The sequence below is a fragment of the Heptranchias perlo genome, chromosome 2 (assembly GCF_035084215.1).
Source record: "Heptranchias perlo isolate sHepPer1 chromosome 2, sHepPer1.hap1, whole genome shotgun sequence".
NCBI classification, from domain to species: domain Eukaryota; kingdom Metazoa; phylum Chordata; class Chondrichthyes; order Hexanchiformes; family Hexanchidae; genus Heptranchias; species Heptranchias perlo.
Genome location: NC_090326.1, coordinates 125,459,707 through 125,472,413, shown reverse-complemented (window position 1 = coordinate 125,472,413; position 12,707 = coordinate 125,459,707). Strand labels below are relative to the sequence as shown.

The following is a 12,707-nucleotide window of genomic DNA, read 5'->3' as shown; positions in this document are numbered from 1 at the left end:
CCGAGGTGGGATTTAAATAATGCCTAATTTCTGCAGCAGTGGGTGAGTTTCGCACTCACCTCGCTACCCACCCGGTCGGAGTTAAAACCGGAAGCGTCATCTTTTGGGGGGTTGTCAGTTTTTTTGGAGTTGTTGGTCAGCTGTTGCTGGTTTTCTGGTTTGACATGAATGAATATGTCAAGTCAATAGCATGGCTCAAGTGGTTAATTTGCACTTAAGTTACCATCAGCTCTAAGTTAAAATCCAATGGGAATTGAAATAAGGTATGATTGAGTTGAGAATAGGGCACTGTTTAAACTATTTAAACTTTTGGCTTAGAATAAGAATTCCATACATAAAAAGACAATGGAAAGGTACATTAGAAGTACATGAGAATCCTACGCTTGAAGCAGAATTTATCTTGGATCAGATGTGTTTATCTGGATTCAACTGTGTTATCCCCTGAATTATTACTATATTTTAATTTACTAAAGTTCCCATTGGATAGAATTATCACTGCCATGCCTGGCCATGTGTCTGTATTGCATTTACGAATTGAAAATTAGAATGTAGTGAATCAATTGGTATATGATTCTTTCTGGGCTTTTCATAAAAAGTGTCTTGCGAATAAACTTTCAATAGACATCTCTTAACTGTGTTCATTTAGCCCTTGCAATAGATTACAAGTGAAAAAAAATCAACCAATCATCACCTTTGACTGCTGCAAATACCGGCATGGAGAACACTACAGCATGGATGAGATTTGAACCTGGAGCTGGTGGACTTCCAGATCTCTTTCAGTGCTTAGGGTGACAATTCGATGTTTTCGTGTGCAACACAAGTGAAACATCTCGCCTGGCCCATTACAACAAGTGTTCATCCGTCAACTCCCGGGAAGACCCAGACTCCGTGCACCTGCTGCTGCCCGGGGAGCTATCCAAGCACGGTATGACGGAAGGGACAAAGGCTGTGACCAAGTACACCAGCTCCAAGTAACACTCCACAATGTACTGAAAAAACACTACTCTGAACCTATAAGTGCAGTTTGCAAGTTCATGTGATGTAAGATGGAGCAGCTCAGTTTGTACTTGTCATCAACTCTACCACCATTACATTGTGCCAGCAGCACTGTTATTGTTACAAGCCATTACCTACTTATGGGTCATTAAGACAACATGTCAAGTGTGTTATATAAACACTGCATTAATTATTTTAGTTCTTATCAATGACTGCCAAAGGAAGACCATCCTGAATAGTTGGGAAAGTATACCATCAGCAACTTAACTTCCCCAAGTAAGCAATTAAAACAGCTGATTTGCAAAACGCAATTGTGTTTGCACAAAAGTAAATGATTCAAAGTAGCAGACCTTAATGAAATATATCAGCTTACTTTTAACAATATCAATCTGAACACTAAAATCAAATGTCTGTGCAATACCATGTTAGAATGGTCTTAAGCAATAATGCATCTATTATATTGGTTGAAATCAATAATGACCTGCAAGGTTCAGCCCAGTATTTCTTTCTATGAGGGTCTCCAACTCCACTGTTGGAGGAAAATTAGTAGTTTAAAAAAAATCTTATACTTTGTCAGCAGCTATCCCCAAATTGCCAAATCATTTCCCTTTTTAAACTGGTGTGGGGTTTCAAAGATATTTTTTAACACAAAGCTGTCATCTGACTATTATAGGAAATCAGTAGAGAGCTCAGGAATTGGCTAAGTGAGTAAGTTATAGGATTCCTAAAAATACAAGTGTGTATTTATAAGACACATCGAAACATGTTTTATGTAACACAATAAAGCCACAATACAGTTAACATTTTTTCTGAACAACACATTACATATTTTAAAGGAATATTTAAGTAAATCAAATCGTTTTTGTAAATCACGGGAAAATTGTGTCAAATGACAAGTGACATCACAAGCAAGTCTAATGTTTCCAGTAGCCTATTTGCTCTGGTTACCCCTACACTGTGTGATATTTGTTAGGGGTAGAGATTTCTTGCTTTCTTGTTGGTTGAACTCTCTGAAAGCTGTAAACAATTACAGGAAATATAAGTTATGAGCATGAAAATATTTTTGTTCTGGTTATATATTTTCACAAAACATTTCTACTGGTTGACCTATTTACTTACAAGATTAAGTAAGTGACAATTATTGACTTTGAAACATTAGTTTGTGGCACTTCATGGCTGACAGCAATCTCAGCTGTTTGTTTTACACAGTCATAATTGTTTGTCCATTGTTTTGAAAGAGATAAATTAGGTGAGGTCCAATATAAAATATGGGACCAGTTTGACTCAGTCATCTGAAGCTCAATCTCCAATCACTGGTGGAAACATTAGTCTCTAAATCTACAGGTAAAAAATCTGTCTTGAAATTTCTGTTTTCCTATTTATTCATTACTATAGTAAAATATTCCTTTAGGAAAGAATTAAAATAATAGCTAAAGTTGTTTCCTGTTGTGTGATCAAAGCTTACATTACATAAAACTTTCATGTGTCTATTATAATTACATAACTGCTGTTCAGAAAGTAATATTTTCTACAGTTCCCTTTGTCATTTTTCTCCCCTATTTTCCCCTCCTTTCCTGAAGGCACTCACTCTTGCCAGGGAACGGTCACACAGTGTTTCTCCTGAATGTGTATTCTTCACATGTGAGCCTATACAGGGAGTCTGTGCACACTCTTCAACCACAGGCAGCATCACAGCCAAGTATTTGGCTCCATTTCCACACATGAGCAATTTCCAGCACGATAACAAGTAGCGGCAGAAACCCTGGCTGATTTATTTTTCCCCTTCTCCAGAGTTACAGAGGACACCGATATCGCCCTTACTATGACCCAGTCAACATCACCTAAACTCAACACAGACTAGGGATCAAACCTAAGCTATTCCTGGTCAGTAAGGCTCAGTAACACAAGTAAAATCAGCTGTTCTTATGAATTGCAAGGACTGCTCAAATTTATTTTTCACTGTGAAGATCTAATGCTCCTATGTTGGTTTCTGTTCCTTAAATAAAAAACATTATGAGTTTCTTTCCTGTATAATGTTTGTGTTGTGAAATTTCCATCTCTTGTTAAGTTACACAGTGATAAGTAACTTAATACTTAATTAGTGCTGCAGAAATGTAATGGTGACAGTAGAATGAAAGAAAGAAAAAACTTGCATTTATATAGTGTCTTTCACAACCTCAGGATATGCCAAAGTGCTTTACAGCCAACAAAGTACTTTTGAAATGTAGTCACTATTGTAATCCAGGAAACACAGCAGCCAATTTGCACACAGCAAAGGTCATACAAACAGCAATGAGATAATGACCAAATAATCTGTTTTAGTGATGTTGGTTGAGGGATAAATATTCAGCAGGACACCAGGGAGAATTCCCCTTCTCATCTTCTAAATAGTGCCATGGGATCTTTTACGTCCACCTAAGAGGGCAGACAGGGCTTTGGTTTAACATCGCATCCAAATGATCGTAGCTCTGACAATACTCCTTCAGTATTGCACTGGAGTGTCAGCCTAGATGTTATGCTTAAGTCTCTGGAGTGGGGCTTGAACCCACAATTTTCTAACTCAGAGGCGAGAGTGCGACTACTGAGCCACAGCTGACACCTAATGATGAACAAACAGCATGGCCTAGGCTTTCTGGCCGCATGCTGCTGATATTTTGGCAGAAATATGCTTGGAAATGTATTCCATTCTCCCTTTCTAAACAACAATCTCTGCAGAATAAAATGAGCCCACCCATTTGTGAATGGCAAACGACATGAAAATGAGAGAAACATGACCTGCTGTCTGCCCAATTAGCATCTTAGGGGCCCAGTATCCAACATTCAAAGATTGGCAGAGGGAGCCTCTGTGGTTCTGTGCACAGACTCCATCAGCAGGGAGAAAAATCTTCTGCAGAAATAAAAGGTATTTTCTTCATACAGGTTGGCAACAGTCTACTTTCTCCCAAGGCCTGCTAGAGCAAGTCTCCGCCTCCAGTCTGGAGCAAGCCCCCGCCTCCAGTCTGGAGCGAGTCTCTGCCTCCAGTCCAGGGAGCCTGCCTCCAACATTCAAATGACTCCCAGGGCCAATAAGTCAGCCGGAGTCATAGGGACATTTGTATGGTGGGTGGAAGTCCTGCCCCGATGGAGATGCCCCCCCCACAACTGGAAAGCCTCGGTCCATGTATGGGGTATCCATGGATTTGTGTGGGAATAGTCATAGATGGTTTCAAAAGCGTATGGAATTTGTGAGCTTGGTTAGACTCCCTGGGAGCCACAGTTAATTAGCGACAGACTTGGTTACGTTAGAAGGAAAAGCACGTTGCTGGCTTATGCAGCAATACTGATTCAATGGATGTTGAGGATCTTTCATAGGCATTACTGATCAAAAGCATCAGGTCTACTTTCCATGTTTCTCTTTAAGGATTCATATCTGGGCACCAGGAAAGTGCTACCCAGCACAGCATGGTGCTCATGCATTTAGATTATGCAAACATGATGTACTTCTACAGAACAATGAGAGGAAGAGGCCTTGGATACACTGGAGACAAATGCTGGTGTTGATGGATTAAGGATGTACTTTAATTTCTTTAGTCCACTATAACTTCCAGGCTGTTTCTTTTGCAATTACCTTTTCACTAAAGAAAGGATACAGAAGCCATCCTGTATAAGATTAAACTGTTTATTATGAATTTACACCAGAAAAATTTTATTTTTACTGTAATTTGCCCTTCAGACACTTTTCATCGATCCGTCATTTGTTTGCCTTGCACTACCACTCTTCAGTTCCTTAGGAGCTTTTTCCTATCTGGAACAATGACCAGATTTTTATTCTGTTACATAACACTTCCTTCCATGACCGAACATGTCCTAATTTACTTTCCTCCTCTTCTGAAAGAGCTGACTCATGCCCTCAACTAATTACCCATTCTCCCTATGTGAGCCGAGAGAGGTTATTTGACTGAGGAGGCATCACAATCGAGACTGACACTGTCTTAAATGCTGTCCACACACACACACACACACACACATATTCCACAGGAAATCAGTGGATATCAACTGGGAGCAGGGACCCTGATTGGTTCTTCCCCCTCCTACCCTAGAAGTGCTTCGGCCAACTGTAGTTCCCCTAATGTTGGCCCTGACATCAGGTAGCAGCATTATAATTTGATGCCCACAAAGAAGGGTATTCATGGAGGGAAGGATGAAAATATAGACAGGACTATTAACACATTGTCCAGATGTGGAAGTCAACAGAAGGTCTCCTGTATGACAGTGACACACTGGCGGCAATGGGTTGTCCTCTGCAACCCTGCTGCAGATCCTTTGCTGATCCCCTTGCTATCCATGGGTCTTCTTTTATCCAGGATGTCCATGATGAGGCTCTTTGCAAAGCTATGCACACAGCCACAACTCTGAGATGGATTATATCGCAGGACAGCCCCAGATTGATCCAGACACCTGAAGCACACCTTCAACCTGTCAAAGAGTGCTGACATGGTGGACTGCCCTAAAATGAAGATTATAGGGGTAGCCCCCAGGGAAATGAGAATTAACATAAATAAGGTGGTGCTGCTGGCTACAAATGAGCTGCATATTGAGAGAATGGGATCCTTTCCGGTTGACGTGGGTGGTGGCACTGAGGAAGGGATCATGTATGGCCACATGTCAATTTATGACATTTTGTACCTTTGGGAAACCTGCCACCCTGTAAAATTGCAGTGGCCCGTTGTGCTGCCGCCAACTGTCCATGAGGAAGGAAATTAAATTGCTAACTCTAGCAAAGAATGTACCTATGACTTACTCAATGCTTCTGTACACAGCTGATTAGCTAATGGCACCGATGTCTCCTGTGGCACCCAGAAATGACCCCTTAACATAAAAGTAAAGGGCAGTTGTGACCTTAACAGCCACCAGGGGCCCGATTTTAGCACCCGCTACCGGGTGCGTTCTCGGCGGGGGGGCCCCGAAAATCCCGAAATCCAGGTGCGGGACCGGATCGCGCCTCGATCCCGCCCACTTCCGGGTTCCCCGATGACGCGCCGGCGTGCGTGCGCAGCCCCCGCTGGTGGGAATCCCGCAGGCAATTAAAGCCAGCGGGATGCCACTTGAGAGTATTTACTTTGCTTGTTCAGGTCATTGACTGACCTGATTAAGGGACTGTGTGTGATTTTGGATAAACATGGGACTGTTTCACACACTGGGGGAAACACTCCCAGTTGAAATGGACGTGTTGCAGCTGTCAGCCTGTGGCAGCTGCAAAGGTCCATTTGACAGTTCGGGGGGGGGAGACCCTCAGCCATTGCAGGAGGCCGCTCTGTCACTTGGGACAAAGTTTGGCCTCCACCACCCTCCTCCTGATGGTCGAAGTCACCAACCTGCACACTTACCCCGGGGTCCGGAGACATGTACCTACCTTGCGAACCCCCTCAGATGTACATCTTGCGGATGGGGGCCGCCGTAGCTGCAGTCATGACCTCCTCGGAGGGCGAACAGCATCACCAGCCTCACCAGCCTCGCCATCCACCCCTGACACGTGGAGCTCCACAACACAGTGCTGTGACACATCCACCTGTACAGCAGGAGGGAGGGCTACCGCAGAGAGAGATGCGTCGCAGAGGGCACTACCCTCGCCACAGGTTCCACAGACCGAGGCTCAGCCTCCTGGACCTCTCTGAGCAGCAGTGCACACGGAGGCTCAGAGTCAGTCGACATGTAGCCGTGGACATCTGCAGCCTCCTTCATGCCGAGCTGCTCCTGGCTGGCCCGTGCACCATCTTCCTACCTGTCGCTGTCAAAGTCACCTCTGCCCTCAACAACTTCTGCTCCACAACCTTCCAGGCTGCAACCGGGGACATCCCCGATGTCTCTCAGTCGTCTGCGCAGAAGAGCCCTGCAAATACACCTACACCCACTCTGCAGTGACACACTGGGTGGCATCAGTGGTGGGTCCTCATAGGGATACCCAGGAGCGGGCATTATTGCACAAACCGGACAGGATTCACGAAGACATGGCAGTAGTGGTGCCAATATAATGTGTGATGTGAGTTGTTCTTTAATTCAATAGAAGTAAGAACCATTACAAACCTTCAAACACCCTTGTGCATCCCCTTCATGCTCACAACACGCTTGCCTTACGCTGCTACTGCACATATGTGATACATGCCCTGTGGCTGCAGCACAGGTGGTGGCAGGTTGAGTGAGGCTGGCCGTGAGAGAGATGCAAGAGAGGGTGAGTATGGGATAGAGCCATGAGATTGTATGAGGATTGGGTTGCGTGGTAGTGGCGGGATGAGTACTCGCGAGGTGAGTAGGTGCAGGTAAGATGAGGATGAGGTTTGAGTGGGTATGAGGGGTGATGTGACAGAGTAGTGTTGGCAGTGCCGAAGGAGATGTGGGGTGGGGGCAGTGTTGTGGCAGACGGAGTGTAGGGGAAAGACTACGTGTTCTCACTGTGGCTGACCTACTGAGGTCATTGGAGCGCCTCCTGCACTGTATGCAGGTGGGCGATATGTTGGTGGTGCAGGTGACCTCCTCTGCTACCTCGAGCCAGGCCTTCTTGGTGGCAGAGGCAGGCCGCTTCCTCCCGCCCGCCGGGTGGAAGATCTCTGTCCTCCCCCTCCTCCTCACTCCATCTAATGATACCTGGGGTGAGGCATCATTAAACTGGGAGCAGCCTTCCCCCTGGGCTGCTCCATGCTGTAATTTTTGCTGTTTGTGGCAGCATCTGTCAGTGGAGGACTGCCCCTTTAAATAGAGCGCCTCCAGCTGACAGATCGTACTGCGCATGCGCAGCCCGCCCGACGCGCAGATCAGCATCGGGGAACCCGGAGGAGCAGGTAAGTGAATCCAATTAGTGGTTTGCCTGCTACGATCGCGCGGGCAACCCACTAATTTCACCGCCCGCTGGCCCACCCGCCGAAAACCCGCACCCCTGGTAAAATCGGGCCCCTGTTTTCTTTTTGCTATTACCAACTCCTTTGAATTCTACCTTTGTGCCATTGGTTGTGGCAGGTCGATTTTTCTTCCCATCATTTCAGATGGGGCACAATAGGCTTACTTTTGGGAATTCCCTGTGTTTTTGCATTTTGAAAGAAGAGGAGCAATGAAGAGATGGCAGGCTGGTCAAGCTGATAGTCTTATACCCGAGTATATAGGTAGAGTCGCAGGTATCTGCATTTGGCAGAGGAACAGTGCTGACAGAGGCTCCACTTTACAGAAATCCATCACTGAATTATGCCACTTACTGCGTTGCGACCGACAGCCCACCTCCAGCACATAAACCATGCTCCTGGGGCTCTAATTTACCACCCGCTATCGCGTGCGTTTCCCACGGGGGGCTCCGAAAATCGGAGAATCCCGGCGCGGTACCGGAGCCCGCCCCGAACCTGCGCACTTCCGGGTTCCCCGCTGACGCGCCGGCGTGTGCGCGCAGCCCCCTCTGGTGGGAATCCCGCAGGCAATTAAAGCCACTTGACAGTATTTATTTAGGTATTTCAGGTCATTAACTGACCTGATTAAGGGACTATGTGGGATTTTAGAACAAAATGGGACTGTTTCCCACACTGGGGGAAACACTCCCAGCTCGAATGGACGTGTTGCAGCCGTCAGCCTGTGGCAGCTGCAAAGGTCCATTTGACAGGTGGCGGGGGGAGACCCTCACCCATTGCAGGAGGCCACTCCGTCACTTGGGACAAAGTTTGGCCTCCACCACCCTCCCCCTGACGGTCAAATTCACCAACCTGCACACTTACCCTGGGGTCCGGAGACATGTACCTACCTTGCGAACCCCCTCAGATGTACATCTTGCGGATGGGGGCCGCCGTAGCTGCAGTCATGACCTCCTCGGAGGGCGAACAGCATCACCAGCCTCACCAGCCTCGCCATCCACGCCGTCCACCTCTGACACGTGGAGCTCCACAACAGAGTGCTGTGACACATCCACCTGTACAGCAGGAGGGAGGGCTACCGCAGAGAGAGATGCGTCGCAGAGGGCACTACCCTCGCCACACGTTCCACAGACCGAGGCTCAGCCTCCTGGACCTCTCTGAGCAGCAGTACACACGGAGGCTCAGAGTCACTCGACATGTAGTCGTGGACATCTGCAGCCTCCTTCATGCCAAGCTGCTCCCGGCTGGCCCGAGCACCATCTTCTTACCTGTCGCTGTCAAAGTCACCACTGCCCTCCACAACTTCTCCTCCGCATCCTTCCAGGGTGCAACCGGGGACATCGCCGATGTCTCTCAGTCGTCTGTGCAGAAGAGCCCTGCAAATACACCTACACCCACTCTGCAGTTACACAATGGGTGGCATCAGTGGTGGGTCCTCATAGTGATACCCAGGAGCGGGCATTATTGCACAAACCAGACAGGATTCGCGAAGACATGGCAGTAGTGGTGCCAATATAATGTGTGATGTGAGTTGTTCTGAATTCAATATAAGTAACACCCATGACAAACCCTCAAACACCCTTGTGCATCCCCTTCATGCTCACCGACACATTTGCCTTACGCTGCCGACTGCACATATGTGATGCATGCCCTGTGGCTGCAGCACAGGTTGAGTGAGGCTGGCCGTGAGAGAGATGCACGAGAGGGTGAGTATGGGATAGAGCCATGAGATTGTATGAGGATTGGGTTGCGTGTTAGTGGCGGGTGAGTACTGGCGAGGTGAGTAGGTGCAGGTAAGATGAGGATGAGGTTTGAGTGGGTATGAGGGGTGATGTGACAGAGTAGTGTTGGCAGTGCCGAAGGAGATGTGGGGTGGGGGCAGTGATGTGGCAGACGGAGTGTAGGGGAAAGACTACGTGTACTCACTGTGGCTGACCTACTGCGGTCATTGGACCGCCTCCTGCACTGTATGCAGGTGGGCGATATGTTGGTGGTGCAGGTGACCCCCTCTGTCACCTCGAGCCAGGCCTTCCTGGTGGCAGAGGCGGGCCGCTTCCTCCCGCCCGCCGGGTGGACGATCTCTGTCCTCCCCCTCCTCCTCACCCCATGTATTGATACCTGGGGTGAGGTGTCATTAAACTGGGAGCAGCCTTCCCCCTGGGCTGCTCCATGCAGTCATCTTTGCTATTGGTTACAGCATCTGTCAGTGGAGGACTGCCCCTTTAAATAGAGCGCCTCCAGCTGACAGATCTTACTGCACATGCGCAGCCCGCCCGACGCGCAGATCAGCAGCGGGGAACCCGGAGGAGCAGGTAAGTGGATCCAATTAGTGGTTTGCCTGCTACAATCGCGCGGAAAACCCACTAATTTCACCGGGCGCGTTACCCACGCGCCCGATAGCCCATCCGCCAAGAACCCGCACCCCTGCTAACATCGGGCCCATTAACTCTATTTCTCTCTCCACAGATGCTGCTTTACCTGCTGAGTAATTCCAGCATTTTCTGTTTTTATTTCAGATTTCCAGCATCCGCAGTATTTTGCTTTTATTTTAATATGGGTTGGGATGTTTGGCTAGGATTGATGCAGTGTAGAGGTGGGATATCTAGGTGGGATTGACACAGTGTATGGGTGGGGTGTGTGCGGATAAAGCATGTGCAGTGTAGGGCTCCAGTCTGGCTAGGATTGACACAATGTAGGGATGGGATATATGGGTGGGATTGACGCAGTGTAAGGGTGGGATGTGTGTGGATGCAGCGAGCAGTGTAGGGGTCCAGTCTGGCCAGGATTGATGCAGTGTAAGGGTGGGGTGTGTGTGGATGCAGCGTGAGCAGTGTAGGGGTCCTGTCAGGGTGCGATTGATGCAGTGTAGAGATAGACTGAGTGGGATTGACACAGTGTAGAGATAGACTGAGTGGGATTGACGCAGTGTAGAGATAGACTGAGTGGGATTGACGCAGTGTAGAGATAGACTGAGTGGGATTGATGCAGTGTAGAGATAGACTGAGTGGGATTGACACAGTGTAGAGATAGACTGAGTGGGATTGATGCAGTGTAGAGATAGACTGAGTGGGATTGACGCAGTGTAGAGATAGACTGAGTGGGATTGACAGAGTAGAGATAGACTGAGTGGGATTGACACAGTGTAGAGATAGACTGAGTGGGATTGATGCAGTGTAGAGATAGACTGAGTGGGATTGATGCAGTGTAGAGATAGACTGAGTGGGATTGACACAGTGTAGAGATAGACTGAGTGGGATTGATGCAGTGTAGAGATAGACTGAGTGGGATTGACACAGTGTAGAGATAGACTGAGTGGGATTGACACAGTGTAGAGACAGACTGAGTGGGATTGATGCAGTGTAGAGATAGACTGAGTGGGATTGACGCAGTGTAGAGATAGACTGAGTGGGATTGACACAGTGTAGAGATAGACTGAGTGGGATTGATGCAGTGTAGAGATAGACTGAGTGGGATTGACACAGTGTAGAGATAGACTGAGTGGGATTGACGCAGTGTAGAGATAGACTGAGTGGGATTGACTCAGTGTAGAGATAGACTGAGTGGGATTGACACAGTGTAGAGATAGACTGAGTGGGATTGACACAGTGTAGAGATAGACTGAGTGGGATTGACGCAGTGTAGAGATAGACTGAGTGGGATTGACAGAGTGTAGAGATAGACTGAGTGGGATTGACACAGTGTAGAGATAGACTGAGTGGGATTGACACAGTGTAGAGATAGACTGAGTGGGATTGACGCAGTGTAGAGATAGACTGAGTGGGATTGATGCAGTGTAGAGATAGACTGAGTGGGATTGATGCAGTGTAGAGATAGACTGAGAGGGATTGAAGCAGTGTAGAGATAGACTGAGTGGGATTGACGCAGTGTAGAGATAGACTGAGTGGGATTGATGCAGTGTAGAGATAGACTGAGTGGGATTGACGCAGTGTAGAGATAGACTGAGTGGGATTGACACAGTGTAGAGATAGACTGAGTGGGATTGACGCAGTGTAGAGATAGACTGAGTGGGATTGACGCAGTGTAGAGATAGACTGAGTGGGATTGACGCAGTGTAGAGATAGACTGAGTGGGATTGACGCAGTGTAGAGATAGACTGAGTGGGATTGACGCAGTGTAGAGATAGACTGAGTGGGATTGACGCAGTGTAGAGATAGACTGAGTGGGATTGACGCAGTGTAGAGATAGACTGAGTGGGATTGACGCAGTGTAGAGATAGACTGAGTGGGATTGATGCAGTGTAGAGATAGACTGAGTGGGATTGATGCAGTTTAGAGATAGACTGAGTGGGATTGATGCAGTGTAGAGATAGACTGAGTGGGATTGATGCAGTGTAGAGATAGACTGAGTGGGATTGATGCAGTGTAGAGATAGACTGAGTGGGATTGATACAGTGTAGAGATAGACTGAGTGGGATTGATGCAGTTTAGAGATAGACTGAGTGGGATTGATGCAGTGTAGAGATAGACTGAGTGGGATTGATGCAGTGTAGAGATAGACTGAGTGGGATTGATGCAGTGTAGAGATAGACTGAGTGGGATTGATGCAGTGTAGAGATAGACTGAGTGGGATTGATGCAGTGTAGAGATAGACTGAGTGGGATTGATGTAGTGTAGAGATAGACTGAGTGGGATTGACGCAGTGTAGAGATAGACTGAGTGGGATTGACGCAGTGTAGAGATAGACTGAGTGGGATTGATGCAGTGTAGAGATAGACTGAGTGGGATTGACACAGTGTAGAGATAGACTGAGTGGGATTGACACATTGTAGAGATAGACTGAGTGGGATTGATGCAGTGTAGAGATAGACTGAGTGGGATTGACGCA

General features: G+C 47.4%; 1 protein-coding gene and 1 long non-coding RNA gene across 2 annotated transcripts in view; one reads left to right on the top strand and one right to left on the bottom strand.

Moving 5' to 3' along the window:
* Positions 1-12,707, bottom strand: part of mrc1a (mannose receptor, C type 1a) — a 151,654-nt gene that overhangs the window by 108,201 nt on the left and 30,746 nt on the right. The gene's annotated exons all lie outside the window — the stretch shown is intronic.
* The window catches only part of LOC137343200 (uncharacterized), a 40,253-nt gene continuing 29,727 nt past the window's right edge, over positions 2,182-12,707 (top strand). The window contains exon 1 of the long non-coding RNA XR_010967690.1: positions 2,182-2,340. This is a non-coding gene — a long non-coding RNA (uncharacterized lncRNA). The remainder of the gene's footprint in view (positions 2,341-12,707) is intronic.